Source organism: Amblyraja radiata, chromosome 10 (assembly GCF_010909765.2).
Source record: "Amblyraja radiata isolate CabotCenter1 chromosome 10, sAmbRad1.1.pri, whole genome shotgun sequence".
Classification (NCBI taxonomy): domain Eukaryota; kingdom Metazoa; phylum Chordata; class Chondrichthyes; order Rajiformes; family Rajidae; genus Amblyraja; species Amblyraja radiata.
This window is the reverse complement of record NC_045965.1, coordinates 59,266,819-59,289,397: the sequence shown is the minus strand read 5'-3', so window position 1 is coordinate 59,289,397 and position 22,579 is coordinate 59,266,819. Positions and strand designations below refer to the sequence as shown.

At 39.5% G+C, this 22,579-nt stretch overlaps 1 protein-coding gene and 1 long non-coding RNA gene across 6 annotated transcripts in view; both read left to right on the top strand.

The window, feature by feature from the left end:
* znf326 (zinc finger protein 326) overlaps positions 1–22,579 on the top strand; it is a 120,126-nt gene that overhangs the window by 60,340 nt on the left and 37,207 nt on the right. The window lies entirely within an intron of this gene.
* The window catches only part of LOC116978010, a 17,934-nt gene continuing 3,259 nt past the window's right edge, over positions 7,905–22,579 (top strand). Inside the window, exons 1-2 of the long non-coding RNA XR_004413352.1 lie at positions 7,905–8,141; positions 16,343–16,345. This is a non-coding gene — a long non-coding RNA (uncharacterized LOC116978010). The remainder of the gene's footprint in view (positions 8,142–16,342; positions 16,346–22,579) is intronic.

Sequence of the window (22,579 nt, the reverse complement as noted above, 5' to 3'; positions counted from 1 at the left end):
AGCAACGGGCCTGAAGTTTCCACACTGCAGATTCCCACTCCCCCGGGGTTGACTGCGCTGGGTCCTAGTGCTAGTCACCCAACCCTGGTAATCTAAGTGGCTGTTGCAGTGGATCTTCCCCATTCCCCTCAAACCATGTGACCCCAGCTCTTCCCCACCCACACTACATTCCTCACACCCCCCTACCTCCTGACCACCCCCCACCCCCCCCCCCCCACCATACATCGCCTTGGCCTCAGTCCACTCACCTGCCTTCCGCCGGCCCCAACCCCCATTCCTGCCGTGTGTCCACCATCCCCCCCCTGACCTCCACTTCTCAGATACAGAACGGTCTGTCCTCAGCAGAGGCCTCACCTTTGTCCCCCTCCGTCCTCACCTCAACGAGTTCCGCGCCCGCCGCGATTTGGAGCTCTTCTTCCGTTGCCTCCGCCTCACACCATTCTTCCATGGGAAGGAGTCCTCACCCCCATTGATGATCCATTTTCCCGTCTCCAAAGGACCCCCTCCTCTTGGACCCCCCCTCAATGCCATTGGAACAATGAAATTTGGGGGTCACCATCCGACGTCGGAACGGGAAAACATTCTCAGCGGCTTGGACTTCTGAATCGGCCACTTCCTATCGGAGACCGCGGCTCCCGAAGTCCACAGGCTGAGCTGGGTGGAGATTCACGCTGGCGGCCCTCGGCAAAGGATTACCAGGGCTCCGCGATATTAAAATCAGCGCGGCCCGATGCTGGGAACTCCGCAAACCACAGCTCTCGTATCTTCAGAAAGTCAATAGTGACCAATGGCCACTCAGCCATCAAGTGCTCACAATCGAGAGCTTGTGTACGGTTACTCTATCAGAACACCAACTCTATTCTGTCCTTCCTTCATCAACATTGATGCGCCACTTTAGAAAGAACAATGTTGTGTGTTTTTCACATTATAAGTGTTATTGAACTAAAGAAAGAAACTTTGATAGTATGGTCATGTATTATATTTGTGCTAACGATATTGCTAAATTTTGATATGGTCAGAAAATGTAGTAAAAAACATATCTTATATCCAATTCATATTGGAATTGTTAGAAATTATATAGTGCTTGGTGAAGCCCTTGGACCTTGCATCTCTATTTACATATATTCCTCATATGGATTAACTACTCATGATCTATTTTTCTTTCTTACTGCTGGATATTCTTTATCCAACTATTTAGAAAAAATCCTCTTTAGTTAACTACCTGTTAAACTGTACAGCATTTTATGTTGCATAAGTCCTTAGCATGTAAACATTTCTGTAATTTCCTAGTTGTCTTGAGATGATCATAAGTCCATGACCATGTGTGTATCAATTAGGCAATCAGTGGAAACTTTTTATTTACCTTTTCAAGAATTTAATAACTTTATCTATTTTGTTCTCCAGTAAATCTTTTCTATTGCAAAGAAATCTTACCGAGTTTTTTTTAACCTTTTTTCCTTTCAGTAACGTATTGATCATTGTATCATTTTAGAACATCTTTGCTCTTGCTTTTCCCAGGATATCATCATTCTCTTAGCTAAAGTTAATCACTAAATAGTGTCACATCTCATCTTATTTGACAATGATTCGGTTTTGTTTGTAAAAGATAAGTGTTATTGAACGAAGCCAATTTCTTTCGTTTAGAGAACCTTGCCCCAATTTAGTTCCTCCAATTTTTTGAAGAATCATATCTGTTCTGCATCCAAATAGACAAGCCTTTTTCAAATAGACTGAAGGCTGAGGTAATCATGCCAAATGTAGACCCAGTTAATAAACAACTATAATGACAAAATAGACAACAGCATTATTTTAACCTCCACAAGAGCCAGCAGTTATTTACCAAACGTGCCATGTCAATTTTCAGCCAGTAATCTTGCAAATGATCAAGTGGTTTTCAGCACGATTAATGCTGAGTGTGATTTTACAAAATATCTGGTCATGCCAGATTGTGGTTCCAAGTTCTGTCTGTGTAAACTGTTCTGTGAAATGGTGATACTGCCCTTTCTCAAATGTGATTTAAAAAATGATCTGACTCTGGGAGAGCATTCCAGTATTTGAGCTAAAACAAAATTGCAAAATAACAGCTCATTTCTGGTCTGGTCTCTTAGGAAAACTTAGGAGAGAGATTTTATTTGAGTAAAAATTGCAATAAAATATGTCTATAATTCTACAATTCTAGCTAAGTTAAATGTGTTCAAATAACCACACTAATAGCAGTGAATAAATAATAATATAAACTGATCTATTGTACTTTCAAAAAGGCCATGTTGCAGCTTTCTAAAGTTCCAATTCTGAAACATTTTAAGTGCTGCTCTGGTTAATTATTCTATTTTCTCTAATTTAGAGATTATTTAATGAAATTGCAATAACAATATAACAAAATCTTTATATTTCTATCATCATCAAGAACCGTCAGATAATTTTCTTTAAATAGTAGCAATGTTACAAAATTTTGAGATTTTAAAAATCTAGTCTGTAATTTATCCCATCAGATAAAGCATAAAAAGAAGTTTAATTTGACACCTAATTCACTTTCAAATCTTCAGTATTAAAAATGTTATGGCCATTTTCATACTCGGAAATTAGCATCTTGTTCCCTATTGCTTTTCCATTGACTTAACACAAAAGCTGTGATCAGGACAGTCAAAAGCCCATAACTTTCTTAAAAATTAAGAGAACTGAAAGAAATTTTCAGTTATAATAGATTGAAGCATTCTGAAACAAATATGAAACAATCTTACTTAGATGACTTGAAATTAAAGCATATAATTAGTTAGTTACCTGATAAATTCAATTACTAGCTCTAAACATCTATCAATTTCTTAAGAATAGATTAACATTTTTAAATAGCCTAAGTGTCCAAATAACATTCACACAAGAATTCACAATATAACATAATTTTTAAATCTCATTGTCATGGATTTATAGGCCAAATGAAAGGAATTTAATGTTTAATACCTGTAAATTAATGGCCATTTAAATCATCTTGCGAGTGGGTTTTTCTGGAACGCGATCAATTGGAACGTTGCAGTTTGCAATGAATTTAGACCCATATCAGCAGGAAAAATACTGCCGGTTCGTATGGGGACTAAATCACTGTTTCGCAACTTAAAATGTGAATTAAAGGCATCTTAAGGACCACTTTTATACATAAAATAAACGGCTTTCTTTTACCTGTCCCGTACCTGAAATCCGTCCCCGTTGTCGGCATTGAAGGCTTTAGAAACTGATTTTAAAATGACTCCAGCGCTGAAACTGTCGGGCGATTCAAAAAAAAATACACAGGATGCCCGTCGGAACGATTCTTCAGCAAAAGCTTGCACTCCAACCAAATATATTCCAGGACAAGGTAGGAAAAAAACGCGTTTTAACCACGACCCCCCTCAAAGGCGCCAAAATCGCGCACACGGCCAGTGTCAGAATTGCAGCGCCGCTGAAGGTAAGTATTGTAACATACCTACAAATAGGACTGATTTAAAAAATTGCTTCCTGGATGATTGCACTGTGTTTGGATATTCATTGTGTAAACAATCAGAAAATATTGTTTCATGAAAATGACAAATAAGACTCGTAGCTAATGCTTAAACTTATGTTGAATGTGAAGCAAATTCATTCATTCATTACCCAACAACATTGCAGTAACACAGAACATAAAGTCCAAATATGCAGTTAATAATTGGTTTCAAAAATGTAAACTAATGAAAATAAATAGAATAACATTTTACTTGACTATTTCCCTTGATTAGTGTATTTTCCATAAAGGAACAGTATATATTTTGACACTGTTTACTGGATTTGTTGAGTCTATTAATTTAAGAAAATCAAGATGTAATAGGCGTGCAGATAAGGACCAACGTGCACTCTTTATATGTGGTTCAATGGACTCTGGACAGAATTTAAAAAAAATCAAAACATATGAGAGAAGCATGCAGAATTTGTTTTTACACTGAAGTATAAAAACAAGTGTAAGTTGTAAGCGTGTAAGTGTAAAAACCTAAGTGTAAAAACAAATTCTGCAAGCTTTTCTCATATGTTTTTGATTTTATTTAAATTCTGTTGATCTAATTAAATGTGCTTGTCATTCTTTGTATCAGTGGTAGCATAGGTACTACTTTTAAAGAAATAAACATTTTTTTCTGAGATGCCACAAAATGGTAGAAAGCTATCTGGATTTCATGTTTTTTTCTTAATGCTGGTTTAAATGCATTCTTATGCACTCTATTTCAATAGTGGTAGTCAGCTGTGGGTCAGCTGATGGTTTTCTCACTTAACTATGAGAAATTTCAGTTCCTTCTCCAGAGAATGAAAATATAGGCTGATGCCCCAGTGCTATGTAATGTAATGGTATTTTGGAGAATCAACCATCTATAAAGGCTACTTTGACTTTGACTTTGACTGATCTGATGAGATGTTAAACAGTGCCCCTACAGTTCTCACAAGTGGACCTAAATTATGTCAAGGCATTATTTTGGAGACCCATTATCTATCCACAGTTCCTAAAGGATCATATTATGAAAGCTTTCACAGGATCGCAGTATATGGAAATAATTATGCTTATATTACTAAAAGAAAATAAAAGGCAGAGAGCACACCCCCTCCTAAGCCAAATATGTCCCATATCCTGGCAACAGCTTCCTGATCCACCCATATCAGAGCCTGTGGATGCCATAGTAGCTTTATTTGTATATACTGGATAAATGCCCCAATTGCTTAAAAATAAATTTATATGACTGTACTCATCCCAACAATGCTGCTTGAGGGAGATCCTGAAGACTAGCTACAGAGACCACATCACAAACGAGGAGATCTACTGTGAAACTGCAACAAAGCCTTCCAGCCAGGACATAGAGGTACGCAGGATTAAATTTACAGGACATGTACTCAGAATGTCACCAGAATGTGCACCTAAGATAGCAATGACATGGCAACCTGACGGAAGAAGGAAAAGAGGCCGACTAAAACTCACATGGAGGTGGACATTCCAGAAGGATTTGGAAGCAGGGGACGCAAGCCTAACGAGGGTGGAAGACGTTGCACACAACTGAACAGAATGGTGAAAACTTACTGCCCATTGCACTCAACAGTGTGGGAGGAACTAAGTCTAAGTACTCATTAGAATGCTTTTGAATCAAAAATTAATAATTGTTATTCCAGTATGGCCAATTGTTATGGCCAAGTATTCACATACAAGGAATTTGCCTTGGTGCTCCGCCCACAACTAATAACATGACATACACAGGGGCGGAAATCCCAGGGGGGGACAGGTGGGACACGTCCCCTCCTGTTTTGAGAGGGGGGGGACAGTCCCCCCCCACCCCCCCTCCCATTTTTTGTAATCTGGATTTTAAAACCCGGTGAAATCTCCGCTTTCCGCGAGACAGTGGGAGTGCGACTGCTGATCGAGGGCGCCGATTGGACAAGAGGGACGTCGGTCAACGGGCAATGGGGGCGGCACAGATCTGTGCCTCATCCACTGCCAGGATCGATCCCGGCTCTCCGGTGCTGTCCCGTCCCCACCTGATTGCCCCCCCCCCCTCGCACGGGGGTGGCTAGAGACGTCGGGATTTAGACGGGAGATGTGCCCCCAGACCCACAGCCAGCGCAGAGAAGCAGCATAAAACCCAGCTCAACCCTGTCTGTTCCGCCAGGTTAACCTACAGCCCTGCCTGGACTTGTGGGAAATATGGCCCAGGTTTACAGCCTGCGCGGAGAAGCAGCGCTGGTGTCTCGTCAGTTCAGGTAGGGCTGTAGGTTAACTCAGCGAGACAGGCAGAGTTGAGCTGCATTTAGCGCTGGATTGAGCCTCTGAAGCCTCCCGCGTGTGAGTGTGTGCATGCGCGCGCGGCCGCCAAGAAATTGTGTCTCCCGGTCCCCTCCATATTTTGATAGCGATTTTCGTGCCTGCATACAGTGACAGTTATGAAAGACTCAGAAAACACTAAACATTAATAATAATAAGACATTAATGATAAAACACCATTGATCAAGCATGTGAACCATTCCAGTGAGAATCACTTTCTCTCAGAAAATTATGTGATTTGATAGCATAAAGTGACCTTCTCCCTAACTTTGACAAAGCAACACTAAGTGTTAGGTAGAAACAAAATGCTGGAGTAACTCAGCGGGCCAGGCAGCATCTCTGGAGAGAAGGAATGGGTGATGTTTCGGGTCGAGACCCTTCTTCAGCATCTTCTGCAGACTTCTTCAGCATCTTCTGCAGACTTCTTCAGCAACTTCTGCAGTTCTTTCCTTCACTTAATGTTTGGTGACTGGAACCAAACGTCAACAAGACGGGATGGAATCTTAAATTCCGTCCGTTGTCACCTTTGAAAAAAGGATTATTAGATTCTGCTGGATAACATCCAAATAACAAAGGGGTGCATTATTTTACAGCTGTTTATGCTTGCTTTGAGTAAAACGGCAGTGGACGCAGGCTCAATAATAAATTTCAGAACGGTCAGAATAGGGAATGCTTTGAGGTCATGGAGAGTGGAAATAATCGGACAGCTTTCACACACACACATGCTCCCACATAAATAAAATGTGTCGGAAGAAATAGAACATAGAACAGCATCAGACGGCTTAGTCAGCATCTCTGGAGAAAAGAATAGGCGATGTTTTGGGTCGAGGTCTTTCTTGTAATTATTTAAGCTGGGTAATAAATAAATAATGATAAATAAAATCTTTTTATTTAAGCTGGGTATGATGTTTTAAATCAGTCCCTGCGGGTGACGGAGGTGGTACGGAGTTTAGTTTCAGTTTAATTTATTGTCACGTGTGCAGAGGTACAGTGAAAGGCTTTTGTTGCGTGCTAACCAGTCAGTGAAAAGACTACACATGATTACAATCGAGCCATTCAGTATACAGATACGTGATAAGGGAATGACGTTTAGTGCGAGATAATGCCAGTAAAGCCTGTTCAAAGGCAGACCTGTGAGTAAGTATAAGATAGAGGAAGTTTCCACTAGTGAGAGAGTCTAGGATTATGGAAGTACAGAAATCAGTATTTTATATGACCTTTGTAAGTCTGCAACAATCCCTAGCTGGATGAGCAAGAGATAAGGGGGGCCAAGATAGGAGAAGTCATGTGGTTTAAACAAGGATGGATTGAGAGATGGAAAATAACTGGGGTAGGAGGGGAAAAGTGAATGTGAGTGATTGATTATTGCTACGGGAATGTTTGCAAGTGATTGGTTATTGATAAGGGAATGTCTGCAAGTGGAAGGTAGACAAAAGTGCTGGAGAAACTCAGCGGGTACAGCAGCATCTATGGAGTGAAGGATATAGGCAACTTTTCGGGCAGAAACCCTTCCTCTAATGTCTGCAAGTGATTGTGTATGGAAATGTGCCGGGGGTGGGACGCACAGAGTTAAACATGCCATAAAAAGAAGCAACTCTTTGTGTGAAGTGGGCAGTCAAGCAATTGACTCTTTGATTGTCCCAACCTTGATTTGCAAGTAAAGGTTTGAATTTCTTGAAGAATTCTCTGCGTCGCCTTACTTAATTGTAAGCACGACAGGACCAGAGGTCATAGCCTCAGAATAAAAGGTCAATCCTTTAGGAAGGAGTTGAGGAGGAATTTTTTTAGTCATTGGGTGGAATTCATTGCCACAAGCTTGTGGGGGCCAAATCTTGATTAGTACGGGTGTCAAGAGGTTATAGGGAGATGGCAGGAGAATGTGTAAGGTTCATTTCTTAAAACAGACAACTCACAATAAGTTAGGTAAACCAACACAAGCTTTACTGATAATTTAGCCGGCGAGAGTGCCAGGGGATACAAAGTCAAGTATGCAACAGATACTTAACTCTCCTGGGCCATTACTCTAATCAACAGACATACATCTTTTTATAGCATTTTGGAAACATAGTCACATGTTTATACAGTAATGACATCTAACACAAATAAATCACAGAGTATACCCATTTAAAGCATTCTTGTCACTAACACAATACTCTTGTCAACCTGTCGTTCTATCAATCATAAACTGTTGATCACAAACATTGAAACAGGAACTTAGTCAAGAAGCACAACATGTACAATTCTGTCTTAACAATGTAATCTTCAGTCAGCTACCAACCAGAAGTTCCTATTTACAGAGACTACTAACTCCAAAGGAAACACATCCTCTCTCAAGGCTTCTGTTTACATTTCAGAAGTGAAGTGTGCGCATGTGCGGGGCCTTTCTAGAGTGTGCACATGTGCGGGGTCTCGGGCCGGCGAGGCCTGCGAAATCAGCGATATTTTCCAGACGCTTTGAAGTTGTGTATTACAGAAATTAGTTGCTTAAAGCTTAAATAAAGTTTAAGTAAATTACGAGTAGCGTAAAAGTTTCATTTGCCTCACAACAATTTAAGCAACTCAATCTCAGAAGTTAAGCAGTGTGACATCGAGATGAAGAAACTATTGAAACCACAACACTTGGATCTGGACCCCAACTCACCTACTGCTGCAAAGGAATGGAAACACTGGCTTCATACACTAAATAACTTATTTGATGAGTGTGGCGGCAATGCACCAGACAAATTCAGGACATTAATAAGCTCTGTCTCTTATGATGTATATGATTACATAGATGAATGTACAACTTATGATTCTGCTATTGATGTACTAAGCAGACTCTTCATTAAGACACCCAATGTAATATTTGCTCAACACCTCCTTGCTACTCGTAAACAAAAACCTGGTGAGTCACTTGATGGATTTTTACAAGAACTTCAAAGACTTAGTAAAGACTGTGCCTTCAAAGCAGTTACAGCTGATCAATATCGACAGGAACTTATTCGAGACTCTTTTATCAATGGTTTGGCATCGCCTTTAATACGACAGAGACTATTAGAACACAAAACCTTGGATTTACAGTCAGCTTACAATCAAGCTTACTCATTAGACTTCGCTCAGAAAAATTCAAATGCTTATGGCTCATCTAATGTGTATTCTGCTGCAACTACTACAAAAGAATCTCACCAAAGTACTAATATGGAGCAAGCTGAAATAATTTCTACTAATAAATGTGCCCTTGCTGCAGCATATACTTATTCAAAAAGAAAGTGTTACTTTTGCGGGGGTAAAATTCATAATGGAGAGATATGTCCTGCTTGAGAGGCAACTTGTAATGGCAAAAAGGGACATAATTCTAGAGTATGCAAGTCCAAAGCAAGTTCAAGTTCAAGTTCGTGAGTTTATTGTCATGTGTCCCTGTATAGGACAATGAAATTCTTGCTTTGCTTAAGCACACAGAAAATAGTAGGCATTTACTACAAAACAGATAAATGTGTCCATATACCATGATATAAATATATACACACATGAATAAATAAACTGATAGTGCAAATAACAGAAAGTGGTTGGTAATAATCAGAGTTTTGTCCGAGCCAGGTTTAATAGCCTGATGGCTGAGGGGAAGTAACTATTCCTGAACCTGGTTGTTGCAGTCTTCAGGCTCCTGTACCTTCTACCTGAAGGTAGCAGGGAGATGAGTGTGTGGCCAGGATGGTGTGGGTCTTTGATGATACTGCCAGCCTTTTTGAGGCAGCGACTGCGATAAATCCCCTCGATGGAAGGAAGGTCAGAGCCGATGATGGACTGGGCAGTGTTTACTACTTTTTGTAGTCTTTTCCTCTCCAGGGCGCTCAAATTGCCGAACCAAGCCACGATGCAACCGGTCAGCATGCTCTCGACTGTGCACCTGTAGAAGTTAGAGAGAGTCTTCCTTGACAATCCGACTCTCCGTAATCTTCTCAGAAAGTAGAGGCGCTGATGTGCTTTTTTGATGATTGCATTAGTGTTCTCGGACCAGGAAAGATCTTCAGAGATGTGCACGCCCAGGAATTTGAAGCTCTTGACCCTTTCAACCATCGACCCGTTGATATAAATGGGGCTGTGGGTCCCCCTCCTACTCCTTCCAAAGTCCACAATCAGTTCCTTGGTTTTGCTGGTGTTGAGGGCCAGGTTATTGCGCTGGCACCATATGGACAGTTGCTCGATCTCTCTTCTGTACTCTGACTCATCCCCATCAGTGATACGCCCCACAATAGTGGTGTCGTCAGCGAACTTGATGATGGAGTTCGCACTGTGGTTCGCTACGCAGTCATGGGTATAGAGTGAGTACAGCAGGGGGCTGAGCACGCAGCCTTGAGGTGCTCCCGTGCTGATTGTTATTGAGGCTGACACATTTCCACCAATACGAACAGACTGTGGTCTGTGGACGAGGAAGTCAAGGATCCAGTTGCAGAGGGATGCGCAGAGACCCAGTTCTGCGAGTTTGGTAACCAGTTTGGAGGGGATGATTGTGTTAAATGCCGAGCTGTAATCAATGAATAACAGCCTGACATATGAGTTTTTGTTGTCCAAGTGGTCCAGTGCGGAGTGGAGGGCCAGCGAGATCACATCCACCGTTGATCTGTTGTGGCGGTACGCGAACTGCAGTGGGTCCAGGTTTTTGTCGATGTAGGAGTTGATTTGCTCCATGATCAACCTCTCAAAGCACTTCATCACCACCGGCGTTAGTGCCACTGGTCGATAGTCATTGAGGCATGTCACCTTACTCTTCTTGGGCACCGGTATAATTGATGCCCTTTTAAAGCAGGTGGGGACCTCAGACCTCAGAAGTGAGAGGTTGAAAATGTCCGTAAAAACTCCCGCCAGTTGGTCCGCACAGGTTTTTAGAACACGACCGGGTATACCATCAGGACCAGGTGCTTTTCGGGGGTTCACCCCCCTGAAGGATCTCCTGACATCGGCCTCTGTGACTGAGACTGAAATGCCATCGCAGCGAATGGGGGATCAGGAAGGCACATCAGTATTTTCCCTGTCAAAGCGTGCGTAAAACGCATTGAGCTCGTCAGGGAGTGATGTTACACCGGCATTCGAGCTGCCTCCTGGTTTTGCCTTGTAGGAGGTGATTGCATTCAGACCCTGCCACAGCTGCCGAACATCTGTCTCGTCCTCCAGTTTGGAGCAGAAGTCCCTTTTGGCCTTTTTGATGGCCTTACCAAGGTCGTATCTGGTCTTCATGTAGGCCACTGTATCATCGGAGGTGAATGCCCTGTGTCTGGACTTCAGGAGAGTGCGGATCTCAAAGTTCATCCAAGGTTTCTGATTGGGAAACACTCGGAAGGTTTTTGTAGGGATGCAGTCCTCCACACATTTCTTTATGAAGTCTGTAACGACTGTGGCATATTCGTTCAAGTCCGTTGCCGAGTCCTTGAACATTGCCCAGTCTACAGACTCCAAACAGTCCTGGAGTTGTTCTTCTGCCCCCCCCGACCAGCTCTGTGCTGTCCTCACTTCTGGGGGTGCGCTCTTTAATTGCTGCCTGTAGGCAGGAAGAAGCAGCACCGCGGTATGGTCGGACTTACCGAAGTGAGGGCGAGGGATAGAACGATAGGCATTCTTGATGGTGGTGTAGCAGTGGTCGAGGGTGTTAGGTCCTCTGGTGCAGCAGGAGACATGTTGGTGGAAGTTGGGGAGTGATTTCTTGAGGTTCGCCTTATTGAAGTCCCCAGCAATGGTGGTAAATGCCTCGGGGTAAGACGTCTGGTGTTTGTTGACCACGGCCTGCAGCTCCTCCAGTGCCAGACGGACGTCTGCCTGGGGTGGGATGTAGACCGCGGTCAGGATAACGGAGGTGAATTCTCTCGGGAGGTAGAAGGGACGGCACTTCACCGCCAGATGTTCAAGGTGTGGAGAGCAGGAGTTGGACAGGACTGCCACGTCGGAACACCACGCAGAGCTGACCATGAGGCAGACGCCCCCTCCTCTCCCTTTCCCAGATGCCAGGGTACGGTCCATGCGGTGGATGGAGAACCCTTCAGGCTGGACCGCTGAGTCTGGGGAGCTGGGGGTGAGCCATGTCTCTGTGAAACAGAACACAGAGCATTCCCTCAGCTCCCTTTGATAAAGCAGTCTTGCCCTTAAGTCCTCCACTTTGTTTTCAAGGGACTGTACATTAGCCAGTAGGATGGTAGGGAGAGGGGGCCGAAGTCCCCTGCGCTTCATTCTGACCTGAAGTCCTGCCCGACGGCCACGTTTCCGGACACAATGGAGGCTTCCCCTTTGTTTCCAGGTACTGTACTTGCTGTACCTGCTGTTTCTGCGAACCTGCGCTGGAACGGGGATTCCCTCACAGACGGCAGCTCCAGCTCCGTAACGAACGGGGATTCCCTCAAAGTCGGCAGCTGCAGCTCCAGCTCCGTTGTTGCTGGGAGATCCAGCCCGTCGGCTCTGGGGGTCATCCCGGGGTTTCAAGGTACAGTACCTGGGATCCTCAGTCGGGTCGGGAGTTCCACAGCCAGCGTGGGAAAGTTTAAAGTCCAGGGCTCCCACAGCTGCGGGAGATCGCGAAATTGCGAGAGCCTTGAGGTGCTCAAGCAGCTTGTCCGAAACGGCACCGATTTCTGCCGTTTTTCTGATCCAGGTAAGTTGTTGGAAGTTGTAGTTGAGCCTTTTATTTTCCGGAGCTCCGCAAAAGTCGCCGCAGGCAGGCGCCATCTTGGAAGCAACTACGAACAGTGTGATTGCTGCCATGTATATGTCTTCTTTATGTGCAATTACAGCTGCATTTCCTCAGAGCTTGACTCATGCAGCTACAACGGTATCCATCAATGGCCATACACTTAATGTGCTACTTGATTCTGGCAGTTCAGAAAGTTTTATAAGTGAACAAGTTGTGTATCAACTAAATCTAACTATAATTCCTTCAAATAGAGAAATCTCGATGGCTCTGACAACTCTCAATACTCAAATTATTGGATCTTGTATTGTAGACTTTATTCTGAACAAAACTAGTTATAAATCTGTGTCTTGGTATTTTGAAAAACTTGTGTAGCGATATAATGCTTGTTCAAGATTTTCAGAAACAGCACAGATCACTTCAAATAATGAATGAGGGAACTATGCCTGATCTTGTATTCTCATAGCCACCAGTATTGTGTGTTTTTTCTGCTGCATCTCCTTCATTTCCTTCATTATTCACTAATTTATCCTCTCAGTGGAAGCCAATTGCTACAAAATCAAGACATTTTAGTAAAGATGACAGAAACTTTATCAACACAGAAGTAACTAATCTTTTACGAGAAGGTATCATAGAACCCAGTTCTTCCCCTTGGAGGGCACAAGTTGTTGTGGTCAAGGACCCCTCGGAGAGACATGGAAAGAGACTCTGCAATGATTACTCTCAAACTATAAACCAGTTTGCGGAGCTTGATGCATATCCATTACCTCGAATAGAAGAGATTATCAATACATTAGCTAAGTATAAGATATTCTCTACTTTTGACCTAAAAAGTGCTTACTACCAAATTCCTTTGAAAGAATCAGAGAAGAAATACACTGCGTTTGAAGCAAATGGGAAATTATACCACTACTGCAGAGTTCCTTTTGGTGTAACTAATGGTGTGGCTGTTTTTCAGAGATAGATGGACAAACTTGTTGAACAGGAAAACCTTAAAGATACTTTCCCTTATCTTGATAACATAACTATTGCAGGAAAAGACAAAGCTGAACATGACGAAAATGTACAACGGTTTTTAGAAGTTGCACATTCTAAAAATCTAACTTTAAATGAGGCTAAGTCAATAATATCAGTGTCATCAATTAATATTCTTGGTTATTGGGTTGGAAATGATATAATCAAGCCTGATCCAGAAAGACTCCGCCCACTCCAAGAGATACCTATTCCAGCTACATTAAACTCTCTACGAAGGGTTCTTGGTATGTTTGCATATTATGCTAAATGGACACCAAATTTTTCTGACAAAATTCAACCTTTGATTAGAGCAAAATCTTTCCCCCTTGACTCGACAGCAATTGGTGCTTTTACATCTTTTTTTTATTTTTTTATTTATTTTTTTATTTTGTTTTTTATTTATTTATTTATTTATTTTTATTGAATAAGAAAAAGAAGTTAGATAGTAAAGGATAGAAAGATGTGAAATATATAGTGTGTGAAAAAAGAAAACGAGTAAATGAAGAAAGTTGAGAGAGAAAATAGAGAAAATAAAATAAAATAAAAAAGAAAAGGTGATCATTATTTATAATCTTGACCAACCCTCGTCCAGTCCTGAAACAGTTCTTTTACAATTGTGTTGCACCATATGATTCCAAAAAAACAACGAATGGAGACCAACTCGTTATGAATTGGTCTGATTTATCCATTAGGAGGAATCGCATTTCCTCAAGATGAGCGGTGTCCAACATACTTGCAATCCACATTTTAAGCGTTGGTATTGATGTACCCTTCCAAAATTTAAGAATTAATTTTTTTGCTATTATTAAACCATAGTTAAGGAATAGATTTTGAGATGTGTTCAATTTATTCCCATCTTCCATTACGCCAAATATAATCATTTCAGTATTAGGTTCCATTCTTGTCTTGAACAATTTTGTAAATATTTCAAAAATATCATTCCAAAATCTATAAAGTTTTATGCAGGAAACTAAGGAGTGTGTTATAGTTGCCTTTTGGGCTGGACATTTATCACAAGTGGCGGATATATTTGGATAAAATTTGTTCAATCTTGTTTTTGAATAATATAATCTATGTACAATTTTAAATTGAATTAGATTATGTCTTACATTAATTGAACATTTGTGAATATATATCAGGTATTTTTCCCATTTAACCTTCGTAATTTTTATCATTAGTTCCCGTTCCCACTCTTCTCTAAGTACCTCTGTCGATGGTAGGTCTATATTTAGAATACTATTATATAAATATGATATTAATTTTTGTGAGTCAGCTTCAATATTCATTGCTTCTTCCAATAAGTCAGGAGTTACTTTTTGATATCCTTGTATATATTTTTTCACGAAATCCCAAATCTGAAGATATTTAAAATATTGGTTGTTTTTCAATTTAAATTTTAATTGTAGTTGTTGGAATGATAGTAGGTTTCCCATTTCGTACATATCCCCGATCCTTCTAATTCCGAGACTTTCCCATTGGTTATATGTCTTATCAATAAAAGATGGTTTAAATAAAGGGTTATTCGCTATTGGCATTAACAGTGATAGACTTCTTAATTTTAAAGATAACTTTATTTGTTTCCAAATTCTTATTGTACCATATATAATTGGGTTCTTCTTATATATTGTGTTATTCAGTTTTTGGGGGGAGAAGAGGATCGTTCCTATATTACAAGGATGGCAATCCTCCTTCTCCATTTTTATCCATTCTGTCTGTTGGGTAGAACTATCCAACCAATAAATCATATTCTTAATATGCACTGCCCAGTAATAATACATAAAATTCGGAAGTGAAAGTCCCCCCGACCTCTTTTGGTTTACATAAGTGTTTTTTTGTGATTCTATATGATCTATAGTCCCAAATATAATTAGTAATATTTGAGTCTAATTTAAAAAAAAAAATGTTTGGTATATATACTGGTATAGATTGAAATAGGTATAGTAATTGTGGTAGGAAGATCATTTTTATTGCATTTATTCTACCTAATAATGATAAGGGAAGTGTTTTCCAAAATGTAATCAACGTATTAAGTTTATTTAATAAAGGTATGAAATTAGCGTTGAATAATGCTTTATATTTTCTAGTAATCTGAATACCCAAGTATTTAAATTTTTCTGTTGCGATTTTAAAGGGGAACTTCAGTAAATGTGTAGGTTCTTGAGGTTTTAATGTCATGATTTCACTTTTATTCCAGTTTATTCTATATCCAGAAAAAGATCCAAATTCCTCTATTAAGTTTAATAAATTTGGTATGCTCGTTTGTGACTTTGTAATATATAAAAGTATATCGTCTGCATATAATGAGATTTTATTCTTTGAGTCCCTGGTATTATAGCCCTGAATATTCGGATGAATTCTTATACTTTCAGCCAGGGGTTCTATCATAAGGGCAAATAGCAGGGGTGATAGTGCACATCCCTGCCTATTACCCCTTGATAGTTGAAATTTTTGAGATAACATGTTATTAGTTAAAATTCTTGCCATTGGTTTATCATATAATAATTTTACCCATGTTATAAAATTATCTCCCATATTAAATTTTTGTAGTACTTTATATAAGTATTGCCACTCTACCTGATCAAATGCTTTCTCTGCATCCAAAGAAATAATTGATATATCTTCTTCCTCTACTTTATGCGAGTACATTATATTAAACAGGCGTCTCAGATTATTAAATGAGTATCTTTTAGGTATAAACCCCGTTTGATCAGGGTTTATCAATTTACTAATATATTTGCTTAATCTTCTTGCTAAAATCTTTGCTAAAATTTTCTGATCTGTATTTAAAAGTGATATAGCTCTGTACGAGCCCGGATCTTCTAAATCTTTATCTTTTTTTGGAATAAGCGTAATAGTTGATTCTGTTAGTGTTTCAGGTAGTTTGTTTTCTTTAAAAGCATGGGAGTATAAATTAAATAAATAAGGGGTTGTTATAACCATATAATAACCATATAACAATTACAGCACGGAAACAGGCCATCTCGACCCTTCTAGTCCGTGCCGAACACATAATCTCCCCTAGTCCCATATACCTGCGCTCAGACCATAACCCTCCATTCCTTTCCCATCCATATAACTATCCAATTTATTTTTAAATGATAAAAACGAACCTGCCTCCACCACCTTCACTGGAAGCTCATTCCACACAGCTACCACTCTCTGAGTAAAGAAGTTCCCCCTCATGTTACCCCTAAACTTCAGTCCCTTAATTCTCAAGTCATGTCCCCTTGTTTGAATCTTCCCTACTCTCAGTGGGAAAAGCTTTTCCACGTCAACTCTGTCTATCCCTCTCATCATTTTAAAAACCTCTATCAAGTCCCCCCTTAACCTTCTGCGCTCCAAAGAATAAAGCCCTAACTTGTTCAACCTTTCTCTGTAACTTAGTTGCTGAAACCCAGGCAACATTCTAGTAAATCTCCTCTGTACTCTCTCTATTTTGTTGACATCCTTCCTATAATTAGGCGACCAAAATTGTACACCATACTCCAGAATTGGCCTCACCAATGCCTTGTACAATTTTAACATTACATCCCAACTTCTATACTCAATGCTCTGATATAAAGGCCAGCACACCAAAAGCTTTCTTTACCACCCTATCTACATGAGATTCCACTTTCAGGGAACTGTGCACAGCTATTCCCAGATCCCTCTGTTCACCTACATTCTTCAATTCCCTACCATTTACCATGTACGTCCTATTTTGATTTGTCCTGCCAAGATGTAGCACCTCACACTTATCAGCATTAAACTCCATCTGCCATCTTTCAGCCCACTCTTCCAACTGGCATAAATCTCTCTGTAGACTTTGAAACTCTACTTCATTACCCGCAACCCCACCTATCTTAGTATCATCTGCATACTTACTAATCCAATTTACCACACCATCGTCCAGATCATTGATGTACATGACAAACAACAGTGGACCCAACACAGATCCCTGTGGCACCCCACTCGTCACTGGCCTCCAACCTGACAAACAACCATCCACCATTACTCTCTGGCATCTCCCATTCAGCCACTGTTGAATCCATCTTGCTACTCCACCATTAATACCCAACCATTGAACCTTCTTAACCAACCTTCCATGAGGAACCTTGTCAAAGGCCTTACTGAAGTCCATATACACAACATCCACTGCTTTACCCTCATCAATTTCCCGAGTAACATCTTCAAAAAATTCAAGAAGATTAGTTAAACATGACCTTCCAGGCACAAATCCATGTTGACTGTTCCTAATCAGACCCTGTTTATCCAGATGCTTATATATATTATCTCTAAGTATTCTTTCCATTAATTTGCCCACCACTGACGTCAAACTAACAGGTCTATAATTGCTAGGTTTACTCTTAGACCCCTTTATAAACAATGGAACAACATGCGCAGTACGCCAATCCTCCGGCACTATTCCCGTTTCTAATGACATTTGAAATATTTCTGCCATAGCCCCTGCTATTTCTACACTAACTTCCCTCAATGTCCTAGGGAATATCCTGTCCGGACCTGGAGACTTATCCACTTTTATTTTTCTCAAAAGTGTCAGTACTTCCTCTTCTTTGATCCTCATAGTTTCCATAGCTACTCTACTTGTTTCCCTTACCTCACATAATTCAATATCCTTCTCCTTGGTGAATACCGAAGAAAAGAAACTGTTCAATATCTCCCCCATCTCTTTTGGCTCTGCAGATAGTTGGCCACTCTGACTCTCTAATGGACCAATTTTATCCCTCGTTATCCTTTTGCTATTAATATAGCGGTAGAAACCCTTCGGATTTACTTTTACCTTACTTGCCAAAGCAACCTCATATCTTCTTTTAGCTTTTCTAATTTCTTTCTTAAGATTCTTTATACTCCTCAAGCACCTCATTTACTCCATGCTGCCTATAACTATTGTAGATCTCCCTCTTTTTCCGAACCAAGTGTCCAATTTCCCTTGAAAACCATGGCTCTTTACAATATTTACGATTTCCTTTCAACCGAACATCTCCTGAAATTTTTTATAAAATTCATCATTAAAACCATCTGGTCCCGGTTTCTTACCATTTTTCAGCGATTTTATTGTTTCACCTATTTCTTTGATTGTAATTTGAGCTCCTAGTTCCTCTTGTTCCAAAAGGTCCAATATTGGAAGATTACAGTTGTCTAGAAATTTTTTTATTTTACTATCTTCTATTTTAATTTTAGATGTATATAAGTTTTGGTAAAATTGGGCAAATCTATTATTAATATCTTTAGGTAGTATTAGTAATTCACCTTTCTCTGATTTAATTTTGGTTATAGTATTTTCCTTTTCTTGTTTTTTCAATTGGCGAGCTAAAAGCTTATGTGGTTTGTCACCAAACTCAAAATGTTCCTGTTTTGTAATTTGGAATAGTCTTATTACTCTTGCCGATAAAATTCGATTAAGTTTAAATTTCAGTAATATTATCTTATTGTGTTTATCTGTCGTGGAATCTTTGGCATTATCCAACTCTAACTGTCTGATTTCTTGTTCTAACAATAATTGTTCGGTCTTATTCTTTTTATTTTGAAAACTTTGATATGAAATTATAATTACTCTCATAAATGCCTTAAAAGTTTCCCATAATAAAGAAGGCAAAGTACCTGGTATATCATTTGTATCGAAAAAAAGTTTCATTTGTTGTTTTAAATATTGATAGCCTTGCACGTCATTTAAAATATGTGTATTAAACCTCCAAAAAAATTTTTTACCCGGCATTCCCTCAAATTTTACTGAAAATGTCAACGGAGAGTGATCTGAGATACTACTAATGTGGTATGTTGGGTTGTTTGTATATGGCATTAATTTCATATCCACTAAAAAATAATCAATTCTTGAATAAGTTTTATGCACCGAAGAGTAAAACGAGTATTCCCTTCCAACTGGATTAGCAGATCTCCATACATCTATTATATTAGTGTTTTTTATATATGTATTTAGAAGTTCGCTAGTTTTAGATTTTAAATTACTCTTCTTTTGTTTTGCTGGTTTATCTAGATATGAATCTAAAACACAGTTAAAGTCCCCCCCTATTATCACATTTTGGTAATTAAACTCTGATATTATGTCGATAATTTTATCAAAAAATTGGGGGTTATCAAAATTCGGAGCATAAATATTTATCAAAGTTAGTGGGGTTGCATAAATTTCACCCGAAACTATAATATATCTTCCCTCTTTATCTGATATGGTATTCTTTAATTTAAAAGTAATACCTTTCCTAATAAGAATAGCTGTACCCCTAGATTTAGAAGTAAATGAGGAGTAGTATGTTTGGCCTATCCAATTCGCCTTTAATCTTATTTGTGTTTGTTGTTTCATGTGTGTCTCCTGCAAAAACATTATGTCGCTTTTCAACGATTTTAGTTGGGCAAAAATTTTACCCCTCTTAATTGGTTCGTTGGCACCCCTTATATTCCAACTACAAAATGTAATTCCTCCATTCTTTATTTGTCTATCGTCTTGCATTGTAAATCAAGGTAATATTCCTGAATCATATGGTGCAACCAAATACCTCAGAATTTTAGGACTTGGGTGGTCATCCCGGTTTATTAGATTGATATTGCATCTCCTTCTTGTAAAGTGCCTTAGAAAAAGAAAAAAAGAATGTGATACACAATTACTTTCAAAAAAATTAAACAGATAAAAATCTTGATTGTGCTTTAAAAAAAAAGGTGCTATTAAGGTATCTAAGGGAAGATACTTTAAGGACGAATAGCCATCAACGATGGCAAAAAATGTATAGACCTCCGTGATGTTGTTATACATTGAGCTCCTCCCCCTTGGTGAATCCTCATAAAAAGTTACATACCGTTTCATATTTTGTCTTTTCTTATATGAGTTTATCAAACCAGCGCTAGTGACAGCCGAGAGAAAAAAGAGACATAAGGAATAAAAAAACAAAACAAATATAGAACACAACATATACACGATTATATAAGTATATATGTCCCTCTAATTTATCCAATCTTAATCTAATCTAAACTTTCCCATATATATCCACCCAGGATTCTTACATAATATCCCATTCTATAACTACCATACACCATACAAGCTGGTACCAAAGGGTTAACTACCGTACAAGCAGGTGCCAAGGGGTTAAACTTTGAGCTTTTCATCCAAGGTTGAATATAACCGAGCTCTCTGAATAACACATTCCAACGAGATAAGCTTTATAATTGTCTGGGTAGCTCGGCCATTTTAATCAGTTCAAAACTCTGTAAAAAGTTCAATCTTCTTCCTTGTCGGCAGCTTGCCCCGATGTTTTCTTAACGATATCCTCTGCATACTTTAAAGCTTTTCCGGGATCTGCAAATGACCGTTCAACGCCGTTATAAGATATCTTCATTTTTCCGGGAAAATAAATTCCATATCTTACTCCCGGGACTTCCCTCAAAGTGTGTCTTGCCGGTGTAAACAATCTCATTTTCTGGACTACCTCAGGAGAGTAATCGCGAAATATTCGCATTATCCCCACGGTATGTCAGCTTCTTCCCATGAGTGATCTTTTTCAATATAAATTCCACTGAAGAGATGTCACGGAATTTCACAATTATCTGTCTTGAATAATTTGTTCCTCTTCCAACTCGGTTAGCGATGTCTATTCTTGGTTCTTCCGACAATTCAAAGACATCTTTGAGTAAGTCAGTAACGAAAGTACATGTTTGAGATTCATGTCCCTCTCGTCCTTCCTCTACTCCGAGAATCCTCAGGTTATATCTCCGAGTTCTTGATTCCAGGTCCAGACATTTATCAGTCATTCTTCCAAGTTTTTCCTCTTCAGTTTTCTGTGATTGTTTCAAACTCTTTATTTCCGAGACAATCTTTTTTATCTCATGCTCCATCTCTTCCATTATCTCATCCAGCTTTCCGATATCATCCTTTACACCTTTAAATTTCTTGTTGTAATCATTTTCAATTCTGACACTCTGATTTTAATCTCTTATCAAATTCCTTATACTGCTTTTTCAGTTCTTTTAACTCACTGCAAGTATTATCAATTTTTTGAGAAATTCTCTCCATGCTAGCAAAATCTTTCCCCCTTGACTCGACAGCAATTGGTGCTTTTACATCTTTAAAGAAACAATTAGAATCTGCGACATTACACGCCATCGATGAGGATCGCCCATTTGTTGTTGAATGTGATGCCTCTGATTTAGAATATCAGCAACATTAAATCAAGGAGGCCGACCAGTGGCTTTCATGTCTTGTACTCGCCAAGGTAGTGAATTGCACCACCCACCCGTCGAAAAGGAAGCTACAGCAATTATTGAAGCAGTGAGAAAATTGAGTAATTTCTTTGCTCGGCAGCACTTCACTTTGATAACAGATCAGCGTTCAGTAGCTTTTATGCTAGATAATTGGAAACCAACGAAGATTAAAAACAGTAAAATTCATGGAGGATTGAATTATCTGCATATAGTTATTCAATTGAGTACCGCCCTCGTAAGGATAATGTTGCTTCGGATACATTAACTAGAGCATTTTGTGCGTCTGTTCATTCTTCTGTACTCACTGATGTTCACAATGGGCTGTGTCATCCTGAAGTCACTCGTATGTTACACTATGTTCTTTCCAAAAACTTACCTTTCTCTACAGAATATGTGAAGATGACGTGTGCTTCATGTAGAATCTGTGCTGAATTAAAACCAAGGTTCTTCCGTCCTGAAGAAGGAAGATTGATTGAAGCTATTCAACCTACGGAACGTTTGAGTATTGACTTCAAAGGGCCTTTACCATCCTCCTCTCGAAATGTTTATATACTTACCATAGTTGATGAATATTCGAGGTTTCCATTTGCCTTTCCTTGTCCAAATATGTCAGCTACTATGGTTATCAAATGTTTAGATCAACTGTTTTCATTCTGTGGATTTCCAAGTTACATACATTCTGATAGGGGCACCTCATTCATGTCAAAAGACTTAAAGGACTACCTTTCTAATAGAAGAATTGCAACAAGTAAAACAACACCATATCATCCTATTGGAAAGGGTCCAGTTGAGAGGTATAATGGAATCATTTGGAAAGCAGTGAAACTGGCTTCAAAGTCAAATGACATACCAGATCAGCAGTGGGAATGTGTTCTACCCGATGCATTACACTCCATCAGATCTCT